This window comes from Desmodus rotundus, chromosome 6 (assembly GCF_022682495.2).
Source record: "Desmodus rotundus isolate HL8 chromosome 6, HLdesRot8A.1, whole genome shotgun sequence".
Taxonomy (NCBI): Eukaryota; Metazoa; Chordata; class Mammalia; order Chiroptera; family Phyllostomidae; genus Desmodus; species Desmodus rotundus.
Window position 1 is genome coordinate 13159141 of NC_071392.1, and position 15236 is coordinate 13174376.

Here is a 15236-nt window from a genome sequence, read left to right on the forward strand (position 1 = left end):
ACGCAAGTCAAGGAACGGAGTTCCTTAGAAGGGTGCCCCACTGCTGTCTCTGCATCTGAGCCACGGACGCTCCTTCTGCAAGGTTGATGCTGGGCCTTTTTAAAAAAAAAATTGTAAAATATATATAACATGACATTTACCATTTGAACCATGTATAAGTGTACACGTCAGTGGCATTAAACACTTGCACACTGTTGTGCAGCCATGAGGACCATCTATCTTCTAGAACTCTTTCACCATTCCAAAATGGAACTCTGGACCCCTCGCCCAGTAGCGCCACCTGATGCTGGGGCCTTCTCGGCCTTACCAGAAGCGACTGACAGAAGATTTTCAGATCAAATTTGTGCAAACATAGAAAACGTCAATGAGAAGAGGCTGCTGCGTGGCCAACGGCACTTACAAGGTGTCAATCAGTTGTAAGATGCATCCTGATTTCAGAGGTATTCACTGTGGGAAATATGTGGTTTAGAACTAATGAAACGTGATGAATCTCTCCGGAGTAGCGATCACAACCAGATTCCACAAATGGGTTTCAGGTGAGCCAAAAGACTGTTCTCTGCTCTCAGGGAGGCTAGACAGTAGCCACCTCGCAAAATTCTCGGCAGCCCACGTGGCCAGGGCTGCTGTGTTGGACAGCTTAGGTTATAGAACATTTTAATCATTGCAGCAAGGTCCATCACTCTGCACCACTCTCAGCCTGGCCGTGTTACGTTCAAGTGGATGCTTAGTCTCTTAGTAGTTACGTGACTTGGGGCAAGTCTATTTAATCTTTGTTCCTTCGCTGTCTAGTCACTAAAACTGTGGTAATGATAGCATGTGCCTCACAGAACAGTTGAGCAGGTTGAAATTCTTCATGCCTGGTGCATGGTAAATCATCAGTGAAGTTACCCATTATTATGATGATTGTCAAATGCATTTCTGCCAACACTCACTAAGCACTTGCGAAGCTCTGGGCGTTGTCCTCACACCGTTTTGTGGATAAAACTTAGGTTGGACAAGTGAAGTAAAGCTTCCGTCTCGCTAGAAGAGGCAGGGCAGTGAGTCCGAGACAGGTCCCATGCCAAAGCTTGCGTTGCTTGATGTTTCGACTGTAAACGACCTTTTTTTAGGGACTGGAGAGGACTGAGTAGTTCACCCTCCTGTGGCATCCCTTCCCCCTCCTGCCCTCTGCTCCTTTCTGAACAAGAGGTGACCCATTCCGAAGGGCAGTAAGATTTTAGATTTCGGATGAACTTGATTGGCTTGATGATGGGATGCTTGGAGATGAGAGGACAATGAAATGTATCAGAGTCCAGTACGCATTTTCTGTGGCGTGTGCATGTTCCCCGCTTCTTGTGGGTTTTCCAAAAGTCGAGTAGCCCCTTTAAAAGGAAACCACTCTGTGACCAAGTTAAAGAAGGGGAAATCTTGCTAGAGGAAGAAACAGGAAGAGACAATGATCTTCAAGAGCTCCTAATCAATGTTGAAATCGTCTCTGCTTAAAGGTTCAGTTACACCCTCCCCCTGCTGGGGGGAGGGGATCTGTGGGAAAGGGTGAGACAACAGCAGACATTTATTATGGAGGCTCACGAGAAGGGGCTGGGGGTGGCGTTCTCACTCACGCATTTGGGAGGGCACTTGTGTCTGTCCCAGTTCTTGGGCTGGACCTGGGTTCGTCTTCACGGGTGGAAATGCCCTGGCTAATGAGAGAGCCTTCCGAGTTGTTTTCCTGACTGCGCTGCACGCAGCCCAAAAGGTGTGTTCCATCTCACTGGTGGGGAGAAGCCCTGTGGCAGCACAGAGAAAGAGCTGGTATCTGCAGATAAGCTCTTGCTTTGTATTTCATTTCTTAAGCTACAGTTCCAGTTGGCTACTGTTTCCCTGTGAGTCAACATTTATGTTGAAGTTATTACCACGAGCTGAAGTGCTGTGGAAAACACGCCTTCAGTTCTTCTCAGTCTTCCGAAGCTGTGAGCGTGTGTGCGTTGCTTTCGGGAGGGGAAAGGCAGCTCATGCGGCTTTTGAAAGGCTATTGAGAATTGGTTTGTTAGGATGTCATGACACTGTGTCTGGGGATTATGGAAAAGGAAGAAGATGGTTAAATAAGACCGGCTCGGGCTGTTAAACCACCTGATGCTAACAGCTGATCAGGATTTATCTTTACCCTATGAAAACTGAAAATTGAATTCAGTCTGTCTTTCTGGCTTCCAAATAATGGGTTTGAAATTATTTTAGGCACTTCACTAAGTAATGAAATTTGGGTAATTGACCTTAAAAACCTAAACTTGAATTGAAAGACAGGAAATAGCAGGAAACTTTTACTCTCTTATATCACTTTTTCCTCCCCAATGCAAATCACCAGGTTTCTTTTTGTTTCTTGAATATGATACATTGAAAATAAATTGTAACACAATGCCTAGAATATTCACTACGTTGGCTTCTGTTCTAAACTCCATGAGGGCGGGGATCATTTGTGCTTGATTTTTTGCTGTATCCCAACACCTCTCCCATTCCTGGCACCATGTGGCCTTACCATAAGTGTTTGAATGTGTGAGTGAGTTCGTGGGTCCCTGGCATTGGTGTGTGTGTGTGTGTGTGTGTGTGTTTTAAGTATCTTTACTTTGAGAGTTAACGTAATTTCAATTATTTTCACTGTTGGTTCCTTAGATGTTTGATACGATAATAGGAGAGATAACAACATCCTTTCACACACCTGCTTTCCAAGTTTTTCTTCTGTGAAATTAGTTAAAACATACATTTCTTTTCCCACACTTCTTTTTAGGTTGATCCTGGATTGGGACGTTTCCAGCCTGGAATGATTACAATCAAAAGAAGCTTTTCTCCTTATTCTTTCTGATGCTGACACACCCATTCCTCTCTTTTAAGACAATAGCGTCACATCTTGGATTAATGTTATTAAGCCCAGAGATCTTCAGACCGGGGCGTGCATATCCCAGGAGGCAGATGAAGACGTATAGGGGCCTCAGGCATTGAAGTATCAAGAGAGTGGATTCTGTGTCCTCAACATCCCTAGCAATGACTTTCTAACACTGATTGCTTCCGAAGTGCCTGGGCCGGAGGTTAGTCTCCTGGCTCTCCTTTCCCCAGCCTGCTTTTCCCATTCTCCACTTTCTTTCTTTGCTCCCACCCATCCCAAATCTTACCAAAGGGCATTGCCTGCAGTGTGAGAATCTTGGAGATATCAAACAAAGGGACAATGGTATTTGCCAACACATATTTCTTGAATGCCTTCCAGGTGCCAGGCACAGTTCTAGAGGATGAGCTACAGCAGTGAACAAACCTGGGGAGAATCTCTGCTCATGGGGCTTCCGCTGCAGCAGGAAGGCGTGTCCAAGAAGCAAACCAGCGAGATCTGGGCTGTTCCCTTTAGCCGAGACCTGTGACTTTCTTGTTAACCTTGTGGAGAAATGGTTTCTAGAAAAAAAAATTTCTTAAGTTCAATAATTATTAATCAAAACTTATGCTGTAGTTATATTATTTTGCTCAGTTTTGTGCTTGTAATAATTGTCATGAAGACTCAATCTACAACAATCATTTAACACTTGGTATGTCATGGTTTTGGAAAATTGAAAGAATTTTTTCAATCATCATTCATATATGTACTTTGACTGCCAAGAAGTATAATAGGATGATCAATTTTAGAAAAAGTGAAAAAAGTTACATCATAAAAAATTCTGTGGGTGAAGTAGAGTGAATTATAGTTTCAAAAAAGAGAATATATATTCTGATTATTAAATGAGCTTGTTTGTATATCTTTAAAACAAATAATTTGTTGGTATCAAATTGCTATTACCTTTAAGTTTCACTGGATACATATAACAGAATAATGTCACAATTTCGTTTTAAAATTTCAATATTTATGATGACTAGAAATTGCATCCTTTACAACTATTTAACCTTATTTTTAAAATGTTAAATATCTTCTTAAATTTGTGCTGGGGACACACAGTTTTTAAAAGTTCTTGAGGTGAAGGGGGCTGAGGGACTATGTAAATAAACTTCTGAAGACTGAATTGTAGGTTATGGCTTATGGAAAGGGAGCTGGCAGGTGGAGAGATATAATAAACGTGGCAGTATCGCCTGGTTGTAACTGATATTGGGCACAATCACACTAAAGCTGTATCCAGAGGGCTAGAAAAAAAGTATGCAGACCACTTATTAAATATTGACTTAAAAATCACTGGTTTTAAGTGAAAAATATATACAAGTAGATGCAAATAATTAACTTTTGCAATAATTTGGGGTAGTCAACTCTAGAGGCCAGAAAGTTGTGATAACAACATTAAGATACTGTTCTAGGTTGATGAACCATTCCACAACGATAATCTGGAAAGATTCAGATGCAGGCACGAGCATCAATGGCTGTTGGGTCCCCTTCACAGGGAGCTCGCATGAGCAAAGTTAAGTGTGACAGAACCTTGTATGAGAAACAGCACATGCATTATGTACAGCCCCCTACCTGGGGCAACACGACACCTGTGTTGTACTTCCTGCCTGTCGCCAATGTTTATTGAGCACCTACTCTGTGCCAGGCATTGTGCTCAGGGATGGTTATATATTGGTGAGCAAAACGACCTGACCTGGTCTTGGCTGGGTTCAGTGTTATCCTCTTGGGGAGGATGAGGTGAGCTTTGTAGGGGAAAGGTAAGTAAGGAGAAGCTTCTAGACAAGCATGAGTGCCGGCAGAGCACTAGTAAGCCATTATTAATTAGTGAAAAGTCGTGCTGCAGCTACTGCTAAGTAGTACTGTGAGTATTAACTCTAACCCTAGTTACTGCCTCCAACATTACTGCCCAGGTCCAGATATATTATGTCCAAAGGCACCACAGGAAAGAGCACTGACCTGGAGGCTGTCTTTTTAAATCTGCCAGGCACTCTTTGAGACACTTTACCAACCTTACCTCATCTATTCCTTGCGACAAGCTAATATGATGTCCCTTTTACGGATGAGGCCACTGAGGCCCAGGGAAGTAAAATAACCCCTCAAGGGCACAGCACTATGAAAGGGCGGAGCTGGGATTCAGTCCCAGGCAGTCTGGCTCTGTGGTACTAACTCTTCTCTCTTAATCAGAATGGAGCTAAGTGTTCACATTTATGGAGTGCTCAGTCTGGATGAGGCCCCATGCTAATCCCTTTACACAAATTATCTAATTAAATTTTCATAATAAAGAAGCTCTGGTATAGCATCACCAACTCAGGAGAAAACGAAGTCGTGAAGCAGTTCAGTCACGTGCCCAACTTTGCAAAGTTGGCAAGTGGCAAAGTCAGGACGTGGAGCCAGGGCTCCGTCCAGCTCCCGGAAGACCATTTCATGGAGGTCAGTAGCAGCCAGTCCCCATGGGTGCTTCATGTCTGATGACCTTACTTCAGGCCTCCCTGGCTACCTTCACACATCGTTCACCCCGCTGTCAGAAGCTGCCACCACATCTTAACACACCAGTTCAGAAACTTCGAACTGCCTCACCCTAAAAATCTTCAGTGTCATCATTACCAAATGGACCGAAAGTGCCAAAGTCGCAGAATTCACATCGAATCCGAATCATAATAGCTGACATCACAAACCTCAGCAGGGCGATATTTTCACAGTCATACATTTTAGGGTGGGGTCACCATCAAACTGCATGATAAAAACTCAAGTTGGTTCTTTCATCTACAAGGTTATAATTTGACCTTGAAAACAGTTGGAACAAAATGGTGGCTTTGGGCTGTTTGTTTTACAAAAGAGCACAAGTAATTGGATTTACCCCCAAACAGCAGTCTCTGGGGGCAGGCCTCTGTCCAAGTGGTACATGATACAGTTCACAGTTGAGATTCTGGTCAGAGAACCAGCCAGCTGGCCCTGAAGAGCAGAGACCCACAAGTGCAGGCATGGGGGGTGGGGTGGCTGCAGAGGCCCCAGGCACAGAGAGCCTCTCCCCCTCAGCAAAGGATTTGTTTATTTAATGAATGTTCGTTGAGAGCCTGTCACTCACCAGAAACTGTCAAGCACTGGCTCTACAAAGGTGAATAAATGCCCTTCTTGTCCTACAGAAACTCGGAACCTGATATGATTTTTTTTTAATGTGTAAACAAACCCACTAGCACACTGTGGCAGGTGGTTATTTACAGGGCTGGGGTGGCACCAAGGAGGAGGGTCCCTCTAGTTTTGGAAATGAGGGTCTAGGAATAGAAAGATACAAGGGGGGGAGCACCCAGTAAAATGCTGTTTGCTCATTCACATTCATGGCCTTCACTTTACCGAAGGGATGATTCAGTACTGCTGGGCATTCGTGTTTTAGATTTGATGCACAATTAGTTATTAATAAAGGAATGTTATTTAATCCTTAGAGTAAGTATGTAATCCTCTAGGTGCTTACTGTTTAATTTCTCTGAATATTTGTTCTATTAGCTCATGTTTATGGGACATTTATAAACTGCCCATGGTACTTTTACACAGGTAAATTATGTGCTTAATAAAGAATAAAATATTTCTTACAGTTGGGAGCTTGTGGTTAGGAAAACTATGCTATTTAGAATTAAGGTGGCATACCTAGGTGGTTGTGACTAAGATTGCCCCTCCCTTAAAAGGGGAGAAGCCCTCTTCCTGAGTCCTGAAGGAGGAGTCATCACCACACACTGGGCCTCCGTTCTTGTTCCCAGTGGCTGCTGCCGAAGCAAACCTGCATTCAGAACAGCAATTTGTTAGCTGAAGTTGAGGAATAAATTACTCCTGGGGCCCATTCAGTTCAAATATATGTGCGTATATATATTTCAAGCAAACCCAGGATACAAAAATATGTATTTACACAGTAGATAGATTAAGGATAATAATTCACTTTCCAAAGGATTTATCGCTAAATGCCCTTCTACAATGAATGAACCCCTATGTCTTTAAGATGTGATTTGATTTTGAAAACATCCCTCCATAGGCACTTTTGAGGGTTCCTGTCGTGTGAATGAAGGTAGTCGGCGGTGATGGGTCCTACAGATGTGGGATGTGCCAGTTAGCTTTTTAGGCCCTTTGCGACTCTTCACGTTCTGCCAGCTTTGGGGTTGAGACATTCTTTAGAGTGTGTTGTGGTGTACAGAGATAGAGGCTTGATTGCAAATGATTAAGAGATTAATTGGATGTTCCTTAATACAATGTGAATGCTAGCAGTCTTTGCAGGGGTCTAAAAAAACTCTGGCTTCAACAGAGCAGTTTATAGCTTTCTGAGCACATTATACGAGGTCTGTGCAGAAAAAGACTAGCCATTGTTAATATAATGAGAATGGTTTGTGTGACATTGATGTAACCTGGCATCCAAGGAGAGTGGACTGGAATGTGCATGTATGAACAATGACGACTTCACTATACTAGTCAGTGGGGGTGGTAGATACCATTGACTGAGTGTGTGTACTGTGTGGCCATCAAATTCAAAATGACTGAGAGAGCACAGCAACGAATCTGCATCAAATTTTGCATTAAGCTTGAACATTCCTTTGCGGAATCTATTCAAATGATTCAGAAGGCTGGAGATGGTCAACTGGTGATTGGCAGCTTCATCACAATAATGCATCCACTCATGCATCACGTCTTGTGCAGCTTTTTTGGCAAAACATCAAATCACCCAGGTGACTAAGCCCTCTGCAACTCAGATTTGGTGCCTTGCAATTTCTGGCTTTTCCCCAAACTAAGATCCCCTTGGAAATGGAAGAGATTTCAGACCATGGATGAGATTCAGGAAAATATGATGGGGCAGCTGATGGTGACTGGGAGAACTGTGTGAGGTCCCAAGGTGCCTACTTTGAAGGGGACTGAGGCATCATTGTCCTATGTACAATGTTTCTTGCATCTTGTATCTTCTTCAATAAATGTCTCTATTTTTCATATTACATGGTTGGATGCCTTCTGGACAGACCTCGTATACATTATCACATTTGCTCTTCATAATAGTCCTATGAGGTAGAAGGCAAGGTGATATTTTCATTTCACTGATTAGGGTCCAAAGTCCCATGGATCAGAAGAGGCTGGGACTAAAATACAAGTGTTCTTCTCCTAGTCTATGGCATGTCCTACTACCTCAGAGCACCCCTTCTATCTGCAGTGGGGTTTAGAATGAGCTGGCGATCCCTGATTTGTCATTTTAACTCTTTGAATTTCATATAATTTTCATCATCTCTGCAAGAAAACCAGTCATCCTTACCACTTCATGGATGTGTCTTAATCAGCTCTGAAATGCAGATTTAGTGATTCCTGGATTTCATGTGTGACAGTAGATATTGATAGTGGAAAATGTTTACTCCTGAAGCCCTAAGGAAAAGAAATATGAGTTGTGTAGCTTTCCTGCCAAATATGCACTAGCTTCTTCATAGTAAGGAGAAATGTTGAGAGATGCGTTTATTTATTTTTAGTGATGAATGTTTATATAAAAATGGGAATTTGAAAACTACTTGGGTAATAATCCAAATTTTTAGAGAAATTATATTGTGTTCTCTGTAGTAGTACTACAAATACTGTCTTGGGAATGGAAAATTCAGTGCAAGCATTATAAAATAATTCTGCTGTAATAAAATGTACCTTGAAAAGAAAGACTTGAAATAAGTCAGGTACAGCTATTGTCCAATAACTGCACAAGTTAGAATAGGCACTTTGAGAAGGTCAACTTTGCCTAGAATGAGACCTCGGAGAAGAACCATCCTCACTTCCTCCATCTGGAGGGGAATTCTCCCTGGAGTAATGCACAAATACTGACCTCACATCCATTTGACTCAAGTACAGACAATAGCAATTACTCATAGGTAGGAAGAACCTTCTGGGTTTCCCTTTTCAAACAAGAAAGGGTCCTCTGGGATGAGCTGAACTGCTGTTGAATGACTGACATTAGAAAGGGTATTGTGTCCTTTTCGACTCTGAGTGCAGAGGGAAAATATATTGATACCATGGGGAACACCTGATTCCCAGAACAAGGTGGAATCCCATAACCTTTCTAACCCTATCAGAATTTTTCAACAATTAAATGTCATGAGTGACCTTCAGACTGACTGAACTTAGTTGGTTTATGCCTAAAATATGCTTAGCATTTGTGACGAGTATGCTTTGACCTATGTTTTTTTTAGTTTGAAAATATTTCTGATCTTTTGAATAATTTCTTCTTGACTAAATCCACTCTAAATGCAAAATGGGACAACAAAATTAATAACTACTCTGTAATTAGCATAATGTGGTGGCGATATGTAGTAGAAGTGTCATAGGTGTTCAGTGCTCACTTTGCTTCTTTCTAATCCTGTGATCTTTGACAGATTACTTAGAAATTTGTCTCACATTTTCCTCATCTTAAACAGGCATAACAATGTCTGATTTGCTAGGGGGTTGTGAGCAGTACATGTGGCAAATATGTATAATGTTAGTGTATACTTGATGCAATAAAATGTACAAAAAAACGTAAGTTTGCAAAAGCTGAAAGTAAGCTTCAACATGAGAAGATTCAGCCTTGATCTATCTATATATTCTAGCTTTCAACCATAAACTTCTGAGAGCTCACAAGTGGCAAAGTTTTTATTTACTGTGTAACCAACATGATTGAGTTAAACCAGGCAAAATGCTGTACCTAAAAAGTTAGGAGTGTCAAACAGGTTTCATTTAATATGCCATCCTGATCCACTGGTTGTGCCTGTCTGAGAGCTGTATGAAGGATACTATGTGTGCAACCATTGATTAGTCATGCCTGCTGTGGTGTTGGGAGTAGCATGTGGTGGTATGTGTGCAGACCTTTTCCTTGGCTGGCCTAAGATGCTTTTCCTCATGTCTTTACCCAACACCAAACAGATACCTAGTTCTGCTATTGTTGAACTGCATGCAAGATGCCCAGAGGTAACTCTTCATTATTGGAAAGGCAGCTTGTTTAAGTGAGGATATGGAAGGGCAGACAGCAGGAAACCTATTCTCCCTAGCTTCATGCCTCCACACTCCATGCCATGCACCTAGGGCTTCAGCCACATGGAAACGTCTGCCGTTTGCCAGGACGGGCACAGCCCGTCCCCATCTATATGCCTTAACAAATGTGCTTTCTACTTTTGAAAATGCCATCCCCATCTATGCCACTTGGCAAATTCTAACACTTCAAGAGCTAGCTCAAGTGTAGGCAGTTATTATAAGGAGGCCTGATAGATTCAAGCCCTGATTTTCCGTGTATCCTTTTTTGTGAATCCCAAGATTTTAATAAATCCCAAAGATAGAAAAAAACTAAACTTCTTATTTGGGATGAATGATGTTCCTTGCCAACTGCCTGTTAAAACATTTTGATTTCAATTCAGAAAGGAGGGAAGAAGGCAAGGGAGACGGAGGGAGGAAGGGAGGAAGGAAACATTTTTAGGGTGTATTTAGTAATGCATTCCTGGTTGCCACCCATGGCATCTTCTTTAGCTCTGTTTTCATCTTTGCCCTCCTGATAGCCTCTTCCAACAGTCTTCAGCCTACAGGTGGGCAGTGAGGCATGAAGAAGGTGTAAGTCCTAGAGGAGAACATAGGCTGGAAAATCTCAGATATTCCACACAGCAGTATTTTCACCGATATGTCCCCTAGAGCAAGGGATACAAATGAAAGAATAAACAACTGGGACTTCATCAAAATAAAAAGCTTCTGCATGGCCAAAGAAAACAGCAAAATGAAAAGCGAACCAAATGTAGGGAAAAATAATTTGCCAATGATACCTCGGACAAGGGTTTGATCTTCAAAATGTATAAAGAACTCACATGACTCCACACCAGGAAGACAAACAATCCAATTAAAAAATGGGCGAAGGACCTGAACAGACACTTCTCTAAGGAGGACATAGAGAGGGCCCATAGGCATATGAAAAAAAGGATGCTCAGCATCGCTAGCCATCAGAGATGCAAAATAAAACCACAATGAGGTATCAATCACTTCACACCAATCAGAATGGCCATGATAAACAAATCAACAAACAGCAAGTGCTGGTGAGGCTGTGGAGAAAAGGCAACCCTAGTACATTGTTGGTGGTTTTCCTTGTGTCCTTGATGCCCAGCTCATAAAAGGCACTGAATGAATGTTGATTGTACAAGAGATAAATGTCCGTGAGTTGGAGGTCAGGAACTTTCCTGAGAAAATAATCCAGGTTTGGGTACTATATTGCTTCCCTGTGGAGTTTGTGAAAGTATCTTGTTTTGCCCCTTTCATCTTTTAAAGGGGTGCTAGTCCTGGCTAAGGGGTAAGATAAAAAGCAATGTTAATATTTGAGATGGACTTACTGAATTATAATAATTGAGTTTTACAGTAACTAACTAGCAAGATTTGTACCTTTTAAAAATTTGTGCTAAAATATACCTAACATAATATTTACCATTTTAGTGATTTTTAAAATATATTTTATTAATTATGCTATTACAATTGTCCCAATTTTTCCCCTTTGTCCCCCTTTGCTGGGTACCCCCATTACTTCCAGCAGTCCCCACTCTAGTTCATGTCTATGGATCATGCATGTAAGTTCCTTGGCCTCTCCATTTCCTATACTGTTTTTAACATCCCCTTGTCTATTTTATCCCTATCAGTTATGCTTCTTAATCCCTACACATTTTCCCCCATTGTTCCTTTTACCTGTCACAGCTGATAACCCCCCAAGTGATCTCCTTATTTTTCTTTATTTCATTTAATGTGACCTTCACTTCTTTCTTTATGTTGTTGCCATGCTCAGTGAGTTCTTTGAGCATCCTTATCACCAGTGTTTTGAACTCTGCATCTGATAGGTTGATTATCTCTGTTTCATTTAGTTCTTTTTCTGGGGTTTTGTTCTGTTCTTTCATTTGGGCCATACTTCTTTGTCTTCTCAATTAGGCAGCCTCCCTGTGCTTGTTTCTGTGTATTAGGTAGAGCTGCTTTGACTCCTTGTCTTAGTAATGTGGCCTATTATAGAAAACGCACCTGTAAATTGTGTGGGGCGGAGACTTAGGTAATCACCAGGGTGGGGCAACCCACTTCACCAATTTGTGGCTCCATGTGGGAGGAGGGGGTGGGAGGGGCCATGTTGCTGTCTGGTTTGCCCAGCACTTACCCCTTTTCCAGTTATTTCACTGCTGCCCCGTATGCAACTGGTACCCTTCCTGCTTTTGCCCTGGTGCTGAATCCTAGAGTGGGTGGGTTTGCATATGTTCTAAGTCTGTAGAGACCCTTTAAATGGAGTCTCCTAAAAATTAGTAGCTTCTTCTGCTGCCCCAAACCCCACTGGTTTTTACAGCCAGAAGCTGTGGGGATTTATCTTCCCAGTACTAGAACCCTGGGCTGTGTGGTATGGCCTGGGGCTGGGATCACTTGCTCTCAAGGTATCCCTCCTGATTTTTATCCACCGCACATGAATATGGGACCTCCCATTCCACTGCCACCACCACCACCTCTCTGTGCCATACTGAGTCTCTGCACCTTTCCACCCATGTTTGTGTCTCCACACCTCCTACCCATCTGGATGAATGTGGTTTCTTTAAATCCTTGCTTGTCAGATTTCTATACCGCTCGATAGTCTGACAGTTCTGGGTGTTATTTGTTTTGAGGTCTAGCTGTAATTCTTTCTGTGGTTGCAGGAGGAGGCTAAGCTCATCTACCTACACCTCCGTCTTGACCAGAAGTCTCTCCATTTTACCTATTTTTAAGTGTACAGTTCACATTAAGTACATTCACATTTTTGCTTAACCATCATCACTGTCCATCTCCAGAAATCTTTTCATCTTGGAAAACTGAAACTCTGTACCCATTAAACAATAACTCCTCATCCCCCCATCCCATGCCTCTGGCAACCACCATGCTACTTTCTGTCTCTATGAATTTGATTCTCTACACAATTGAGATAAGTGGAATCATACACTACTAGTCTTTATGATTGGCTTACTTCACTTAACATAATGTCCTCAAGGCTCATACACATAGCATGCATCAGATTTTCCTTCCATTTTAAAGCTAAATAATATTCTACTATATGTGTATTCTACATTTTGTTCGTCCATTAATCAGTCAGTGGACACTTAGGTTGCTTCCACCCCTTGGCTATTGTGAATAATGCTGCTGTGAACATGGGTATACAAATATCTCTTTGCATCCCTGATTTCAATTCTTTTTCAACCCAGAGGTGCAATTGCTGAAACATATGGTAATTCTATGTTTAATTTTGGGGGGGAACTGCCATACTGTTTCCATAGCATCTGCATCATTTTACATTCCTACTAATGGGCACAAGGGTTCAATTTCTCCACATTATTGCCAACACTTGTTATTTTCTGCTTTTTTTTTAATAATAGCAATTTTAATGGGTATGAGGTGGTATCTCATTGTGGTTTTGATACACATTTCCCTGATGATTAGTGGTGTTGAGCATTTTTTTCATATTCTTATTGACTCTTTGTCTATCTTCTTTGGAGAAATGTTGATTCATGTCCTTTGCCTATTTTAAAATTGGGTTGCTTGATTTTTATTGTTGGCTTGTAGGGGATGAATATTAACTTCTTATCACATATTATATAATACTTCCAAATGTTCTCTCCCATTCTGTGCATTGTCTTTTCACTCCACTGATTGCATCCTTTGATGCACTTTAGTTTTAAATTCTTATATACTCCAATATATCTATATATTGTTGTTTTTTCCTGTACTTTTGGTGTCATAGTCAAGAAATCATTGCCAAGTTCAATGTTATTAAAGCTTTTCCCCTATGTTTTCTTCTGAAAGTCTTTGATCTATTTTAAATTAGTCTTTGTATAAGGTATAATGTAAGGGTCCAACCTCATTCTTTTTACATGTGAATACTTAGTTTTTCCAACACCATTTGCTGAAAAGACTGTCCTTTCCCTGTTGAGCAATCTTGGTGTACTTGTTGAAAATCATTTCAGCATAAATGTGAGGGTTTATTTCTGGGCTCTTTATTTTATTTTGTTGATCTATATGTCTGTCTTTATGTACTACACTGTTTTGATTACTGTAGCTTTGGAGTAAGTTTTGAAACCAGGAAGTCTTTTTCAAGATTGTTTTGGCTCTTCAGGGTCCCTTGAGATTCCATATTAATTTAAGGTGGAGTTTTCTATTTCTATCAAAATTTTGATAGGGATTACATTGAATCTGTAGATCTCTTTGGATGGTATTGATGTATTAACAGTAGCACATCTTCTAGTCCATGAGTATAGTATATCTTTTCATTTATTGGTATTTTTTTTAAGATTTTATTTATTTTTAGACAAAGGGGAAGGAAAGGAGAAAGAGACGGAGAGAAACATCAACACATGGTTGCCCTTTGTGCGTCCCCTACTGGGAGGCCTGGCCTACAATCCAGGCATGTGCCCTGCCTGGGAACCGAACCGGTGACCCTTTGGTTCACAGGCCAGCACTCAATCCACTAAGCCACACCAGCCAGGGCCGTTTATTGGTGTTTTCTTTGAGTTCTTTCAGTAATGTCTTATAGCTTTCAGTGTACAAATCTTTCACCTCCGTGATTAAGTTTATTTCTAATTATATTATTTGTTTTTATACTATTGTAAATGGAATTGTTATTGTAAATGGGCCATTTTTTTTTGTCTCAGTGCACCTGTTACGTAGTAAAGGGCAGAGCCTTAGGTGTTCACCAGGGCGGGGCAACCCACACCTGTGCATTGTGACGCTGTCTGTGGGGGAGGGTCTGAGTGGGAACAATGCCGCTTGCTCTGCTCTCTGCTGGCTTTCAGTCACTTTCCCGGCTACCCACAAGCAAATTGGCCCCTTCTGGTGCTGATTCCCAGGTAGGTGGGTTTGTGTACGTTCTAGGACCCTCTGGGTGTTTCCAAAGGACTCTCCTGTGAGGCTGGGAGTTTCTCCCGCTGCCTCAACCCCCACAGGTGTTTTCAGTCAGAGGCTTTGAGGCTTTATTTTCCTGTGCTGGAGCCCTGGGTTCCTCCTGGTTTGTCTGCACAGGAATGTGGGGCCGCCCAGTTCGCCAGCCACCACCTCCCCCAGTCTGCCAGCTGCCGCCTTGCTGCAAGTCCTCTCTGCTCGGCTGCCCACCTCTGCCCCTCCTACCGGTCTGGATGAATGTTTCTTCTTTAACTCCTTGGTTGTCAGACTTCCATACAGTTGGATTTTTCTGTCAGTTCTGGTTGTTTTTATTTTTAAATTTGTTTTTGTTCACCTTTTGGTTGTACAAGGAGGCACAGTATGTCTACCTACACCTCCATCTTGACTGGAAGTTCTCCAGGTATACAACTTTATAACACAACATCTAGTCTCCTTCCATCACCATATGGTGACC

At 41.8% G+C, this 15236-nt stretch overlaps 1 long non-coding RNA gene across 1 annotated transcript in view; it reads left to right on the forward strand.

Annotated features, from left to right (window-relative positions):
* The first annotated feature begins 14622 nt into the window (after positions 1–14622).
* Positions 14623–15236, forward strand: part of LOC123480022 (uncharacterized) — a 34329-nt gene continuing 33715 nt past the window's right edge. The window contains exon 1 of the long non-coding RNA XR_006655876.2: positions 14623–14730. This is a non-coding gene — a long non-coding RNA (uncharacterized lncRNA). The remainder of the gene's footprint in view (positions 14731–15236) is intronic.